Raw genomic sequence first — 16,907 nt, forward strand, 5'->3', positions numbered from 1 at the left:
AAGGATATATTACACAAATATCTCTTTAGTACACATTTGTTGGCCCTGAAAAGGGCCGACTGAATTGTTGAATTCGAGTAACACGGACACACTTTGACGACGCACTGGTTGAAATCCTCCTCGCCCGATGGGGTTTGGCGGTGGCTATGACGATGAGCGCTTCAACAATCGGCTTTATTCGCGGCGACTCCGATTTGCGTGTTGTTCCATTCGCGTTTCATTGAAAACTGAGCTGAGAATGCGAAAGTTACTCGAGACTTGCTCACCAAACGTGTTCACAGTCTGACGGCAAAAAGAAGAATGAGCTAAGAAGCAGCAATTGGTGTGCTATTAAAAGCGTGGAAAACTGCTTACACGTGTTTGGTTGCGTAAGAGAGGGGTCGACATTTTCCCAATTTTCAATAGTGTATTGTCGATAATCAATACTTTTCTCCAGTCGAGAAACTTTTTGTATAAACTCTCGACCGATTGGTGGGAAAATATTGAAAATCTATTGATAAATGGCTTAGTAATTATTAGCGTTCAAATTCAAACATAATTTCGTGACGGTCACAAAATTTTAGATTTTCAATTGACACCCAGTATATCTCCGTGAGACCTAGTTAACGTCAAAAAAGCTGGGGGAATTCTTGAAGAAAATCTAAAAGCAATTTCTGTTTGTTTTGTAAAAGGAACTCCTAGAGGAATTTCAAAATTATAAAATAAACTTCAGAGAGAATAACATAAGCAACTCCAGAAGGAAAACCACAAGTTATCTCTACAGAAAAATCTGATGCACGCAAAACTCTTGGAGGAAATTACAAAAAAAATCATATGACAACTCCTGGTAAAATCCCTGAATGAACTCCTCAAATATTTTTGAAAGAATTTCAAGAGGAAAACCTAGAGAAGGAACTCCTGGAGGAATAACAGAAAGCTACCATTGAGCAATACTCGCTGAAACCAGGCCGCCATCGGCACCCATCGTTAGAAATCCAATTTTATGTCACTGATCACTAGTACATGCAAAAACTAAAGGGTGGTCCATTCGATTTTCTCAAAATGGTGAACACCTCGTACGCCAGCTAGCTAAACAGTTTGCGAAAAAGCCCATTTTTTGATAAAACTTGGGTATTTCTTCACGTGATTGTCCCAAATTTCCCTTGGAACACATAGAAAACTTAGTGGCATCGTATAGAGGATGCATATAGCTTTCATCTGAGGTTGAAACAATTCGGCGGCCATTTTGAACTTTGTAAGAAAACCCGTTTTTTCACCATTCACCACACCTCTCGTTTAGAATTCTGAGGTCACCACCAGAAAGCTGAAAAAAAAAAATGAGTAAGACAGGTTACAAAAACTAGGTGAGCAATGGTATTTACCCTACGAAATGAACGATTTTCTAAATCATGTCCACAATTTTGACGTTTTTGACGAATGCAATCGATGAAAACATCATTTGTACAGCAAAGAAACAAGTTTGTTGTGAAATAAAACTCCTATTCTGCAATCGACTCGAAGAAAGCACCAATGATTGAAAACTTGTTTCTTTGTTGTACAAAAAATGATGTTTTCATTGATTGCACTCACCATATACGTCAAAATCGTAGAACATGATTGAAAAAACGTTCATTTCATAGGGCCAATACCATTGGTCACCTAGTTTTTGTAGCCCATCTTACTCAGCTTTTGCTCTGCTTTCTGATGGTGACCTCAGAATTCTGAACGAGCAGTGCACTAATGGTGAAAGAATGGTTTTTCCACAGACAAACAGACGTCACACTCTCATCGCTGTCCATCGACCAACTTTTTAACGATCGATTCGAATATCTGGTAGGTGGTCAATCGACCACCCGCAGCGCTCGCGTCGTTTTTGTTCGTGTTTGACGTTTACACACTACCGCCACCTGTTGGTCCATCGGCCAACTACAGTGTTTTTAGCATTGGGCGTATATGTTTTCGCGACTATGATTTTGATCGCAATTTGTTCTAAGTGTTACGTCTGTTTCTCTGTGGTTTTTCTAACAAAATTCAAGATGGCGGCAAAATTCGAAAAGAGGTAAGGCCGTACCACTACAAACGACACCACCGACTACATGTAGGAAGCGTTCTTAGAACACCACGGCCACATTTAATTCAAAACAGCTGTCAAAAAACCGGATTGTCAACCGGATCCATTGTGCTTCGGCCATAAGGCCGTCTTCAGTGTCGTGTACTAGACTCGACATTGAAGACAGCTTTACAGTTGAAGTCGAGAAACGAATATCTGTTTAAGAATAGAAATTTTAGTGGAATTAGATGGTTTAATGATAAATTCAGTATTTCTCTGATTTATTCTCAAATTATTATTCAATTTTTTTTGGATTCTTGAGAATCCGGGTGAATAATTTTTATTTCCGGTCACCTGAGAAACAGATGCACGAAAATAAAATTAAAAATCATACCAATGCATAATAAAAAGTTATGAATAAATATTATTAGAACATTTTCTCATACATAATACAAAACCAAAAAATGAAAAACAATGCTAACATTTGGTAAATATTCTGGATTTGTTTTTTTCTTTTCAAAAATTCAGATCTAAATTCACAAAATTTCGTTTTGTTTCGTCCATTAGAAACAAATTTGGCCGAAACAAAATATGAAAAACCTAATTCCGCCTCATTAAATTCAGTTGCACTTCCCGGTAGTTAACGGAATCATTCGAAAAACCACATACCCTTACTCTGTTGCGTTGTCTAGCTTTCGCTTTGAGCAGTGCTCCAATTGATATGGGGTCGCGTTTACACTCGGATGGCCGCATTTGGCGCTCTGTTATGTAAACAATGTGATAGAAAAATCTATCGTTAGGAAAGTCCCAGAATTTGTATTGGACCTAGATTCTGCGAATTGTAGTCTGACTTTAGTCAGATAATTCTCAGAACAAAAAGTCTCATTTAATTTTCGTTGATGATCTTCTTGTCGTTTGAGCAGTGTCATTCGGGCTGCACGGTGCCAGTCGTATTTCGAATCATTTGGCAACAATTTCTGGCCTTACTGTTGCGGGCCATTAAAAACGTCGCCCATAATTCTTCCGGGTCGTAATTTTCGCCACATTACGACCGCACGGTGAGAATTGTAGCAATACACGCACCGACCGCCAGAGTAGTCCCCGTTCATTTGTTCGCATATTTTCCTCTTCAATGTCGCGATATTGCCCTCAACCGTGCCGAATATTCCCATTCCCTAAACAATTAACGACGCAGGAAACGTGCTTACGGAACCCCATTTGCTCTTTTCGCTGTCGTTTCTAACTCTGTGCCCTAAGGTGTTATGAAAGATAAAAAAGAAACGTGAAATGTGATCAGGGTGATTAGGGTTCGCAATGTGTGGAGGTTCATTCAGGATTCTGTTAATTTCCGCATTTATTATTGAAATTTGTCGAGTTTTTGACAATCAGACGGATGCCGAGCTATGTTTTATCGAACTCACGTCCTTCTTGAAGTTCAGGTCTTCACGAAGGATATGAGAGTTGTGATATGAGTGTGATAAATTTAGAAGCATGTCAGTGAGAAACGTATACAGTGCGTTGTTTGATAGATTTTACGTATTATTAAAGACAAACGTGTACCAAAATAACCCCAAGCTTAGCCTATCATCATGCTGACAATGCGCATTAATCCTCACCCGGGAATTTCCGCACCATTTCTCTGCAATCCAGCTGAGTACAGTGAAATGTGCGGTATCCGTATTATTCCATAAATCACAGCCGCTTGTGCCCCTATGCTATAACGGCTCCGTGAGCTCAATGTCCAGTTCTCATCCGAAGCCCAATGCTGAGGCACAATGTTTTGTGGTGCAGAGCACATTTAATGCTGCACATCTGCAGTCAGTCCAATGCAGTGCAGTGACATATAAGCTGGGTGCTAACATAGTAAAAAAAAGCTTAAATGCAAACTTCCCATGAATCACTTTTTCGTACTCCACAAAGGGCAAACACAGCTGCAGTGGAACTGGTGCCCAACAGTGGGAACAGCTCTTACAGAGCATAATTCTTCGATTCATTCGTTTACCACTACGATATCATGGTAGCGATAACAGTGATCTTGAGTAATTTATCACAGGATTACAAGCAGCTGCTGAATCATTTCCCATTCAGAATGCGAATCGTTGCGTGTTAATTTCAAAGGAAAGCTCAAAGTATTAAATCTGCAGAGAATAAGCATCGAGGGGAGACCGTCTTAAACGATTGTGTCAATTTCAAATTTCACCTGTAGCTTCATTCTTCACTGCTCCAACTGACAAAAAAAGGATAACCACTCAGCAACCGAAATATAAAACTTTTTCAATTAATTAACAAGACTTTCTGATTGCTTTTGTGTGCTTCGTCTGGACCCCCCAGGGGGTGGAAACGAAAGGAACGCAATTTTATCACGATTATGTTAATCTTGTCCTTTATCCTTATCTTGTCACCGTCGTCGGAGTTTACCAGTGACAGGTGACCCACCTTCCAATGCTGGGGCAAAACCATCCGGTGTAAACCGTTCTCCGAATTGCTTCCGAAAACAGGCAGGTGAACGCGGACGGTTATGATTAAAACAAATTGCTCGTAAATTATTTACTGCGGGGCATCGTTCTGCAAACACTACTGGCTTACATTTTATGGCAGATTCAATTTGTGTGCACTTCGGTACAAATTGGCAGATTGAGCTTTAGGGATAAATAAATGGGCAAGTACGCTTTTGCACCTGTTCTTTTTTTCGGAGAACATAGGATTGATGTGTAATAAAAATGCGTTTTGAGTGCATGATTAATGCAGCTTGACATGCAGCTGATTCGGGGTTTACGCCTCTGGAAAACGAAAGTAGGATAGTTTTTGCGATTTGTCTGATCCCATGGAAAAAAAAACCGTTCAAGAGTAGTAAAAACTGCAAGTCGCATGATTGATTTCTCTTCATCGATCCTCTCTTCTGTGAATTCAAACACAACGTTCCTGTACCAGATGAAATGGATATTGATGAGGAATCCCAGTTATAATTTGCACGAATTATTAAGGCAAATTATGAGGGGTCTTTATGGAGAAATATTTTGAGCAACCATCGATATGGGAATGGCTATTGGATTTTTTTCAAACATTCAGTGGGGTCTTACAATTATTCCAATTTGTTTTTTTTTTCCAGGAACCCATGGGTTATACTAGAGATTTCACCAATTTTTTTTCCTGGGATTCTACCAGGAATTTTATCAAAAATTCTTCTAGAAATTTATCCACACATTCAACCAGAAATTCCTCCGGGGAGAATCCTTCAGGCGTATCTGTAGGTATCATTCTTCCATAGATTCCTCTACAAATTTTTGAGGATTTTCTTCTTTCAGAGATCAATCCTCAAGTAATTTCTTCGGTAATTCTTCAGGGCTCACTCCAAGGCTGCCTCCGATAATTCCTCCTGCATTAACAATTTATTCAAAGATTCTTTCAAGAAGTCAGTTCTAAGGATTCCATCACGCGCTACCCAGGAATCATATCACGAATTATTTCAGATACTTCGCAAGGGATTCTTCGAGAAATTCAATACCAGAAATTCTACAAAGGATTTCACCAGGGCTTTTTTCAGGGCTTCCTCCTAGGATTTCTCCTTAAATCCCGCAAGGAGTTGCTTCATAATTTCTACCAGGAATTTCTTCAGCGATTCTTTCTAGTAATTTTTCTACAGAACCATCAAGGGATTTATACAAAAAACTTCCCGAGGGATTTCTTCAGTGATTCATCCAATGCTTCTTTCATTATTATTATTATTATTATCTTTATTAACGAGATTTGCAGCCCGAGGCTGGCTCATCTCGGTGAAAAAAAAAATAAAGAAAAGAAAAAAAAAAAATTAGTGTACCCGAGGGGTATCTCTCACCAATGTTGCTGTACAATTTTAAACGTAATCCAAATCTCAGTCCGTTTTTTGTTCCATCGTAGGTCTTCATCGTAAATCATTCGTTTCCTGTTTTTGTGTTACCGTTTCAGTGCCATTTTCGTGTCCGTGTCCGTTGCTGTGTTAGTTGTCCAGTGGGGTGTTTGACTGTATTCTTCGAACTCGTCAAAGTTCGTCAAAGCTCGTTGAAGATACCTGCTTCCTTGAGGAAGTTAAGTAGGATTCTCTCGCAGGCGGGGTCATTTTGAAGCGCTCGGCTGGTGGATGTTATGTCGTACTGCCTTCTGGGGTATTCGTAGATAGGGCAGTTGCTGATGATGTGCTCGACGCTGTTCCTGGTGTTACAAGTCTCGCAAAACTTCCGGAAATTCCTGCCGTCCCCCATGTTGTGGGTTGCTCGAGTGTGGCCTGTTCTCAGGCGCGTTAGGACCCTTTGCTCTCTCCAGTCACGCACGTCCGTCCACGGTAAGACGTCCGGCTTGATTTGTCGAAGGAAGGAGGATCTGTCACGCGTCCACTCAGTCGCCCATGCATTCCATATAGTGGTTTTTACCCAGACCTTGATGTCTTCACCCGGGACTTCATTTGTACGAAAACGGCTTTGCCGACCGAGGCTAGCCAGTGCGTCGGCTCGCTCGTTGCCGATTATGCCGCACTGACCGGGTACCCACATGAACGTTATTGGTCCGCTTGTGTTGTCCAGTTTAGTCTGCGTGGCCTGAATGTAGGGGTGCCTGTTGGTACATGATCCAATTGCTGACAGGGCGCTAGCAGAGTCACTCACAATAAGGACCGGAGCCTGGCTATCCTTAGCGACCGCAAGGTAGATTGCTGCTGCTTCGGCGGAAAACACAGATCACTGTTCTGGCAGACGGTATGCTAGATCTAAGCTGGTGCCGTGGATACCAATGCCCACTCGGCCCGCTAGCTTGGAACCATCCGTGTAGCGTACTTCGGTGTCACTGTATCGTTCCTCCAATATTTGCCGGAAGCATGTTTTAACCGCTGCAGGGGTTGCGCCTCTTCTGAATTGGGACTTGATCGTGGAGTCGAAGGTGATCTCTCTGGCCTTCCAGCTTCTCGGTCCTACACGGTGGAGCCCGGCCACCGGGGGAAGCGTGGAACCGGCCACAGCTCTCAGGGCATAGTTGGCCTGCTCTTCGAGAAAGCAAACCTGCCCGTCGCCCTCCGTGCGCTCCAGATAGCTGACTGCACGTTTGCAAATTGTCATCGCTGCCTTGTAGCGGAAAGGAAGTATACCGGCTTCTGCGCAAGCGGCGGTGGCCGGAGTTGAAGGAAGTAGGCCCGATAGTGTTCTCACAGTACTGTTATATGTCGGAGACAGGCAGGACACCATTGTGTCAAATGTTCGGCAGGTTAGCTCAATTCCGTAAAGGAGTCGACTGTTGATTATGGCGTCAGCTACGCGCAGTCGGGTTGCTCTATCGCTTGTGGTACGTCTACCTGAGATGCTACGGATCAGTCTCACCCGGTTTTTGCAGGCCTCTTTGACACGGTCGAAGTGAGTGCGGAATGTCAAGTACCGATCGATGTTCACACCGAGGACTTTGACGGTTTTTCTTGTTGGCATTGGTCTGCCATTGACCGTGATTGGTTTTTGTGGTGGCTTGTGTCTGGTTTGGCACACGTGCAGCCTTGCACACTTTTCCGCGGCGATGTCGAAACCGGCGTCCTGTGCCCACTTGGTCACAGCCGATACCGCAGCCTGCAGCTTGCGTCGGATGCTCTTGGGGTGTTTCCCTGTAACGATTAATAGTATGTCATCGGCATATAGTAAGATGAAGATCCCCTTTGGGAGCGCCAAGAATACGCCGCTCATTGCCACTAGGAACAGGGTAACCGCTAGCACTGATCCCTGTGGTACGCCAGTTTCTTCTCTCACTACCTTGGATTTGTGGTTTCCCACAACAACTTGGAATGATCGCCCGTCAAGGAAGTTCTTGACAAACAAAAGTATGTTACCTGTTATTCCCCAGCGGGCTAGTTTGTCAAGCACTCCGGGTGTCCACGCTCGGTTATAGGCCTTGGCCAGATCAAGTGCTGCCATTTCCGCGTGCTCGCCATTCTTCTGAGCATCGTCTAAGATTTGGCCGAGAGAGGCCAGATAAGTGCCAGTGCCGTACCCTGGTCGGAAGGCATGCTGCCGATGGTCCAGCTTTTTCTTCTCCACGAGGTGCTCTATCAGTCTACGGTTTGCCATCCTTTCCATGAGTTTGGCCACGCAGCTCGTCAGAGCGATTGGCCGGTAGCTTCCAACATCGTTGGCGGGACCGGAGCTTTTTGGTATGGGCACGACATAGCTGTGCTTCCAACTATCAGGAAGCGTACCGGCGGTCCACTCATTGTTGATGGTTGCCAGTAATGCGGCTTTACCGCTTGGAGGAAGATTTTTCAGCATCGGGTACCCAATTTCGTCGGGTCCAGCTGATTTTCCCTTCGCTTTTTTGAGGGCGTACTCAAGCTCTTTCAGCGAGAAAGGACGGTTGAAAGGTTGGCCTTTGTCTGGAGGAACTTGGAAACGGTGAACCGCTGTTTCTGGTTGAGGGTGGCGTTTGAGGAAAGGTTCGGGATATTTTTGAATTGATGAGAGCTCATGAAAAGCATCCGCCAGAACGTCGGCTATGACACCCGGGTCTTTTGTTGTAACACCGTCAACTTTTAGGGCTATACCTTTGGCCCGTCTTTTGCCATTGAAGCAGTTAATGCGCCGCCAGAGCTCAGATGACGACTGCTCTTCGGTAATGCCGTCCAGGAAGTTTGTCCAGGATTTGTCTTTGGCCTCTCGAATCACCTGACGGCAGGTGTTACGGGCAACCTGGTAGCTTTCTTGGGCAAGGGTCCAGTCCGGATGGTCTTCGGGAAGTCTCTTTTTTGCGCGTTGGAAGGCCCGGAGCGCTTTCCTGCGGGCCTTGACTGCTTTTTTTGCTTCATCGGTCCACCAGTGGAGCGCGCGACGTCCCGGGTTGGGGCTTGTTTTAGGGATGGTAATAGACGCAACTTCGTTAATGAGGGCGGATAGGTCCGAGACGGACATGGGAGGGTGGTGTTCTAACTCGGTTTCGAGCGATGTTTGGAAATCCGGCCAATTTGCTTGCTCATACAACCAGCGTGGTCGCCGCGTTGTTTCGGGTGCCGAAGTGTTTTCCAAGGTTAACATGATCGGTGCGTGATCGCTCCCTCGGAGATCGCTCTCCACTGACCAGAGGAAGCGGTTGGTGATTTGAGTTGATACTAGGGAGACGTCAATCGCGGTTTCGACTCGTCCACGGGAGAAGGTTGGGGAACCGTCGTTAAGGATCGTTAAATTGAACTGGTTTGCAACATTAACAATGATGGAGCCACGCGCACAGTTGCGGCGGCTGCCCCAAGCTCGATGGTGGCCATTGAGGTCGCCTAGGATCATCATTGGCTCTGGAATTTGCTTAAGAGCATCCTTGAGTCGGGATTCTAAATTGGGCTGCTTGCCGTTCGGTAGGTAAATGGAAGCCACCGAGACGGAGAAGGGCCACGGGAGGCGGATCGCAACAATCGGTAGATCAGTGTCTATCTTGATCTCGCTAGCGGAGAGTTCGGCGGCCACTCCGATGGCAACCGATTGGTAGATGTTGGCGTAATTCTTAGTGTACCATTGGTATTTTTTGCCTAGTGTATTGTTCATTACTTCAGGTGTTGCTCTGTGGATCTCTTGTAGAGCCAGGACCACAGGCTGCTGATCCCGCACTAACATTTCTACGTCTTGAAGGTTGTGAAAGAAGCCATTCACATTCCACTGTGCGGCAAGGGCGATTCGGCCACCGCGGGCCATATACGGGTGGGTTCTATTGGAGGCGGTGTTCTGGGAGGGGTTTGGGCTCGTGCTCAGCGAGTGGGAGACGGAGGTTGAATAAGACAGAGCTTCACCAATCAAAGGTGGTGATGAGCTACCCGCCGAGGGCAGAGTACTCTGGTTGGTGGTATTTTGGGTTGGATTAACAAGGGATTCGTCACCAGGGTTTGGGTTTTCGGGGAGACCGAGGTCCGTACTGTATGCATGTAGGAGTTGTGTCATGTCGTTAGCACAGGGTGGGACTTACCGCCCGGGTTGAAGTGCCCGGGGTGCCCAGGAGGTAGGGCAGGGGTGTCCGCGGAGATTATTGTCGCTGGACCGTAATGGGTTATGTACAGGTCATCGTACTTATCAGTGCTTGTTGCTGGTGGGGAGAAGCGTGGTGTTGTGCCCGAAGAGTCTTGGATTTTTGTAAGGGATCGATACTTGCTTGGACAATTTCTGATAGGGTTTCTTCTGGGGTGAGGTTCATCACTCGGGTTAAGGCCATAGAAGGGCCTAGAGCTGCTAACTGGCTTGATCGGTTTTTCCTTTAAGGGGTTTGCCGCCGGACGACGCCGGGGGATGTTCTCTACTTCCGGTGGGGCAATGACTTCCGCACTAGGAGGGCCCCGACTAGCCGAGACCTTATCCTGGAGTTTGTTTCTAAAGTTGATGTTATCACTCGACCCTGTAATTCCCTCATCCTCCTCGCTACCGGAGTTTGCCCACGAGTGCCGGAGGTTGTTCCCTGATTCCGGTGGGGCCTTGACTTCCGCATCAGGGGGGCCCCGGCTACCCGAGGCCTTATCCGGGTTTCTTGGTCCCTCGTGGTCCGGTAGGGGGAGTATGAGGTGATCACGCGACCCTTTCTTATTCGTTGGATTTGTTTTTGCATAGTACGATGCGACAATGTCGATGAAGCAGCTACTTGTTTGTGCGGACTCCGACAGAGCCCCACCGGTAGAAGCTGACGGTGAGGCCCCCGCTACCGGCAAGGGTGTCAGACCCGCTGTTAAGAGGGACGATACCCCTGAAGGACCGGCTACTGCCAACCGAAAGTCGCCAACTGCAGCTCTCCAAAGGTCGTACTTCCGTGCATTTGTTAGTGCATCCTCCGGGATGCGGTGTGCTGATCCTCTTGGGTCAGGTCTGTTGTGATTAGCAACGTCTTTGGTCTTTGGGTAGATATTCTTATTTCCGATAGAGCTTGCCGTCGAATTCCGGGAGATGTACCCAAGTACCGGTGGAGCCATGATTTCCGCATTATAAAAGCCACGGTTTCCCCAGGCCTTATCCTGGAGTTTGTTTCTAAAGTTGTTAATCAGGGGGACTGTGAGGTTATCACTCGACCCTGTAACTTCCTTGTCGTTCTCGTTACCGGAGTTTGCCCACGAGTGCCGGAGGTTGTTCCCTGATTCCGGTGGGGCCTTGACTTCCGCATCAGGGGGGCCCCGGCTACCCGAGGCCTTAACCGGGTTTCTTGGTCCCTCGTGGTCCGGTAGGGGGAGTATGAGGTGATCACGCGACCCTTTCTTATTCGTTGGATTTGTTTTTGCATAGTACGATGCGGCAATGTCGATGAAGCAGCTAGTTATTTGTGCGGACTCCGACAGAGCCCCACCGGTAGAAGCTGACGGTGAGGCCCCCGCTACCGGCAAGGGTGTCAGACCCGCTGTTAAAAGGGACGATACCCCTGAAGGACCGGCTACTGCCAACCGAAAGTCACCAGCTGCAGCCCTCCAAAGGTCGTACTTCCGTGCATTTGTTAGTGCATCCTCCGGGATGCGGTGTGCTGATCCTCGTGGGTCAGATCTGTTGCAATTAGCAACGGCTTTTGTCTTTAGATAGGTTTTCTTATTTCCGATGTGGCTTGTCACCGAATACCGGGGAATGTTCCCAGGTTCCGGTGGAGTAATGACCTTAACACTATACGGGCTCCGACTGCCCGGGACCCTATCAAGAGTCTCGATTCCGTGGATGTTCCTTAGGGGGATTGTGAGGTTATCATTCGAATCTGAGCTTCCCTCATTGTCCTGTGGTGAGCGTTTTAACGTCATGCTATCAGGGGACCGGAGGTTGTTACGGTGAGGTGCAAGAGTAACATTGTAGATACTGGTCGTTAGGGCGGATCCCGAGAAAACTCTAGCGGTGGAAACTAACGGTGAGGCCTCCGCTAACTGCAGGGCCGTTTGAGCCGCGTGGAATGAAGCTGATAATTCTGAATAGCCAGTTATTGGCAACGGAGAGCATCCATCGCCAACCGGCCTGGAGTTGTACCGTGAGAAGTTGGTGGTATGCCTTTTGGGTGTATAGTTTTCCTTTCTTGAGCCTTCTTGTTTTACCCGTTGATCCTTTGGTCGATGTTCTTGTTTTTTGGTAGCCATTAGTGGATGTTATGGCAGTGTGCAGAGTTTGGTGGGCGGCTTAAGAAGTGATAACTTCAGACTTCATCGTTCATCTCGTCCGACGAGAACAAGTCGGAAGGGATGTATAGTTCTGATGTTTGGGAATTTGTTTTCGGAGATTCGTCGTCTGAGATTTCCATCGTGGTTTGGTCTGTTTTTGTCCGTTTGGTGATAGTTTCTGAACTATTTCTATTACCGAGTGACTTTTTATGGGAAGGATTACCGTTGGTTGGCGTTGACGAATGGCTATCGTCAGCGTTGTGCATGGTGGTGGCCGTCCTCTTTTCTGACCCCTTTCGAAGAGATTCGATTACCTGGCTCTGAATCACGTCCTTTTTCTTCAATAGCTGGTTCTCGGCTACTAGGTCTTCAATCGTGCCATGCTTTCGGGTTAGTTCCAGCCGGTCCATGGCAGATGTCGTAGCATCGGCGGAGGAGCAGTTTTCTTTTGTGCCTTTTTTTCCCTTTTTGGTACGTTGAGGTAAGGCGATTTGGTCATTTGAGGATCCCTTGAAGGAAGCTACTGCGGTGGCGGTCGGCAGTCTTTCATTAACCGAGGTAAACGCAGCCTCCAGGGCTGCTATTCTTATGTCCCTTTCTGCGATCATTGTGTCCCGTTCCTTAATCGAACTGATAAGTGCGTTAATTTGATCGTCCTTTTCTTGATTTTCAGCGATTAAGGCACTAAGTTTCGCGTCTTTTTTTCCAGTTTCGATGAGTAACCGGTCGAACTTTGCATTCAGTTCAGCAAAGCGTTGGTCATTTCCGGCAGCGACGATGGAGGCGGCAGTTTGTGTGCGGTGTTCACTTTCGTAGATTCTACGGGCTGCTGGGTATCCGATACCCATGTCGACCCGAAGTTTTCCAATTTCCACTTCCTTAGCGTACGTGGGGCATTTTCTGCTTGACACCGGGTGGTCGCTCTTTTTGCAGTGTTTGCAGAATACTGCTTCCTGGCATGGGGCCTCGGGTGTATGTGTGTGCTCACCACAGCAGTTGCTGCACGTTGGAGTTTTTTGCTGGCATCGGGCACGCGTATGGCCGTAGTCGAAGCACCCATAGCATAGCATAGGTGCTGGATAGTACGGCCTTGTTTTGCAGCGAATCCAACCGAAGTCGATATTTTGCGGTGTCACTGTTCCGTCGATCGTCAAGATCAATGTCGGTGTTGGTACGGATTCGTTGCCCTCTCGCCGTGTGATACGACGGACCGCGGTAACTCCCTGCTCCTTTAGTTCGTCGAGAATCTCCTCCGTTTTATAGTTAACCGATTCGCGGCAACTGATCACGCATTTGCTCTGATTAAGCACTGGGTGCTCGATGATTTGGATTGGGAATCCGTCGCTCAGCTGCTTCATTCCCTTCAGCTTCTCTGCGTGTCGCTGGTTTCGTACCTTAACCATGTAGGAGATTCCTTTCCTTTCCGGGTAAGCATCAGTAATTTTGACGCCCAGATATGCTTCGACCGACTTCCTGATTAGGGTCGGTCTATTCGGCAGATTTCGTTCGGCCCCTTGAATCCGTAGGATGATCACTTGCCCGTGGTCGCCCAATGGATCAGCCCATCCTGGCAGGGTTGGTCCTGTGTGTCTTCCATCCCTTTTATTGGAGGAACCAGGGTCCCCCGGGGGATGAGAGAGATGAGGGTAGGCCCCCGACATCATGTCGGGAGACTACCAGTAGTTGTTTGCGTCTTTGAAACTTTCCGCAATAATAACACTCCCGGGCAATGGATTTATATTGTTTACCCTAAATTAATAATTCTTCTCCCGCGCCACACAGAGCTTTAAAGAATCACCAACCGTCAATTCAAATTCCAAAGGACCCTACTATGTCGATATCTTCGCCACCGCCAAGCGGTGGGTAGTCGAACCAACGTTCGTTAATCAAGTTGTGAACGTGCTCCAACAACGACTCGAAACACGTGGTGGTGGACACAATGGCCGCCAGCACTTGTTCAATAAACGTTTGCCCACTTTCTTAACTGTAAAAACAGCTCACCTGGCCGATTTCACGATGGATGCCCACAGTTCCGTAGTGGTCCGCGATCCCAACTGCACTTTTAGCCAAACTCACTGGGTAAAACTCAGTAAAAAATCACTAGCGACGGAGAAAATACTCTACCTCGAGTAGGAAAATGCGACTGGTCGCGGTAAAACCGAACTGTCGAATGATGCTTCTTTCAAGAATTTTACCAAAAATTCATCCAAAGATTTATTTAAACATTCCCCCGGGGGAAACTTCAAGAATTTCTGAACAGATTTTTTCAAGATTTTTTCCCTGCGATTACATCAGGAATTCCTTCAAAAATTCTTAAAGAGATTGCTCAAGAAATCCCTTCAAAGAAATAAATACTAGAAGTTCAAAAGTTCCACCAAGTATTTACCCCAGGAATTGCTTCTATTAAAAATCTTCCAGTGATTCTTTTAGTGATTTCCAAAGTGATACCTCCACAGATTCATCCAGTAAATCCTTCACCAATTTCTCTTGTAATTCTACCAAAAATTTCTGCAGAAAAACATGCAGAGATTTACTCCAGATAGTCTAATAATAATTCTAACAATAATTCTACTCATAATTTCTCCCAAAATTTACCAAGGAATGCCTCCAAGGATTCACCAGGAAGCCATCAGGGATTCAACGAGAAACACTTCAAAAAAATTAATCAACGCTTCATACACAGGATATCACCAAAAACTCCTTTAGAGGTTCCACTTGATAATTTTTGAGAAGTTCCCCCAGGTTTTCCTCCGGTATTCTTCTACGGGATCTTCAATAAATTCTTTTATAAATTCCACCAATGTTTCCTTCAAAGATTGTTCCTTGTATCACTGAAGAAACCCTTCGAGGCATTCGTATTGGGATTTTTGCAGGAATAACTTCAATAATCTACCATATATTTCTCCTTGGATTCCTAAATGAATTTATCCATCAGTTTCTTCCAGTATTTCTTGAAAGATTTGTTTCAAGGAATCTACCAGGAATTACCTTAGAGAATCTTTTAGGATAAATATATCTCCAGTAATTTCCTCAGTGATTCCTCTAAGGATTTCTCAGGAAATTGCTCCAAGAATTTTTTGAGAAATTCTCCGAAAAAAATCTTTCATGTGTTTCTTCAGGGATTCAACCTGAACGCATTCAGAGAAATGTTTTTTTCAATCATCTGAAGAAATATCAGTTAATTCCCTAGAGGAATTCTGATAATCCTGAAGGGGAATTCTAGCAAAACCTTTGAAGTATATTATGGTAGAACTTATGGGGAAACTCTGGTATATTTTTCTATTGGACATTCTAGCGAAAATCTGGTGATATTCCCAGCGTTTATTCTTGAAGAACTCTTGGTGGAATTCCTTAGAAAGAATCCCTGGAATAACTCCTTATGATATCCCTAGAAGAAATCCAGAATGGAATTCCTCGAGAAACTCCAGATAGAATCTGAAGGAACTTTTGACGGAATCCTTAGAGGAATTCCTGATGAAATCCCCGGAAGAACTCTGATGAAAGTCCTTAAGGTACTCTTGATTGAATCCTTATAGGAACTTCTGATGGAATCCCTGGAAGAACTTATGATCGAATCCTTGAAGGAATTTCTAAAGACATTCTTGATGGAACTTCTGATGGAATAATTGGAAGGACTTCTGATGAAATCTCTAGATGAATTCCTTATTATAATCCCTTTTGGAACTCCTGATAAAATCCCTGGGGGAATTTCTGTTGAGTTTCCTAATAGAATCCATTTCCGATGCTTCGATTGAAATATGGGTTTTCAAAGGAAAGGCTTATATGGGCATTTTCCACAAAATTGGCCATAACTCAAAAACGAAAAAAATACCATTTCAAAAATTTCAGCGATTAAAGCCTATGAAATCACCTTCTCGAAAATATATTCTTGAAAGTTTTTCACTAATTGGAACATAGTTTTTACGGCTTTTCTTTACGAATTTTCTCAACGGTAGAAAATTTTGTGAAAACATTTTCCAGTAAATTTTTTTTATTCCTGAGAAAATTTGCTTTCATTTTCATAAAAAAAAAACTTTGTTTCTACTATGCTTATTTCTTGAGCTATGATTTTTCAAAGAAAAGGCTCAAAATGGCACATTTGCACATTTTTTACAAAATTGGCCATAACTCAAAAACGAAAATAAAATACCATCTCAAAATTTGGCGGTCCTCAAAACTCGCACTCACTCTATTTTTACAATATACATAAGGCTGATACAAATATTAATTTTCTTTTATGTCCGAGACCACTTGGAAGGTACGAGGGGGGGGATAAAAATAAATAAGGAACAAAAAAATAAAAATTGAAAAAAAAAATATTTTCTTGAATTTTTACTTTTAACGATAGTTGTTAAATTATTTTCAATCGTCATCTGGATTATTATTTTACCTGTTTTCGACTTTTAAAATTAAAAAAAACCTAACTGATGTCAAAAAAATGACGAATATTTTTTTTTCTCCCCTTCAAAATTTTCGGATTTTTGAAGGGGGGGGTGACATAAAAGAAAATTAATATTTGTATCAGCCTAAAAGGTGGCGATTATCACAGCACGCACTCCGAACTTAGCGGTCCTCATAACTCACTATTAATCGATTTACAAACGGCCCTTCAAACTCGCTATTATTCAAAGGTCCTCGCAATGCGCTATTACCCTATTTAATGATATCTTTGGTACTCTAAACTCGCTATAAATCTCTTCTAAAGCAGTCTGCTAAACTCGCTTTACAATATAAGTGAAAGGTGGCGATCCCTACAACGCGCAAGATAAGTGCCTGATGCCAGTGGTTCTC

The sequence above is a fragment of the Aedes aegypti genome, chromosome 2 (assembly GCF_002204515.2).
Source record: "Aedes aegypti strain LVP_AGWG chromosome 2, AaegL5.0 Primary Assembly, whole genome shotgun sequence".
Classification (NCBI taxonomy): domain Eukaryota; kingdom Metazoa; phylum Arthropoda; class Insecta; order Diptera; family Culicidae; genus Aedes; species Aedes aegypti.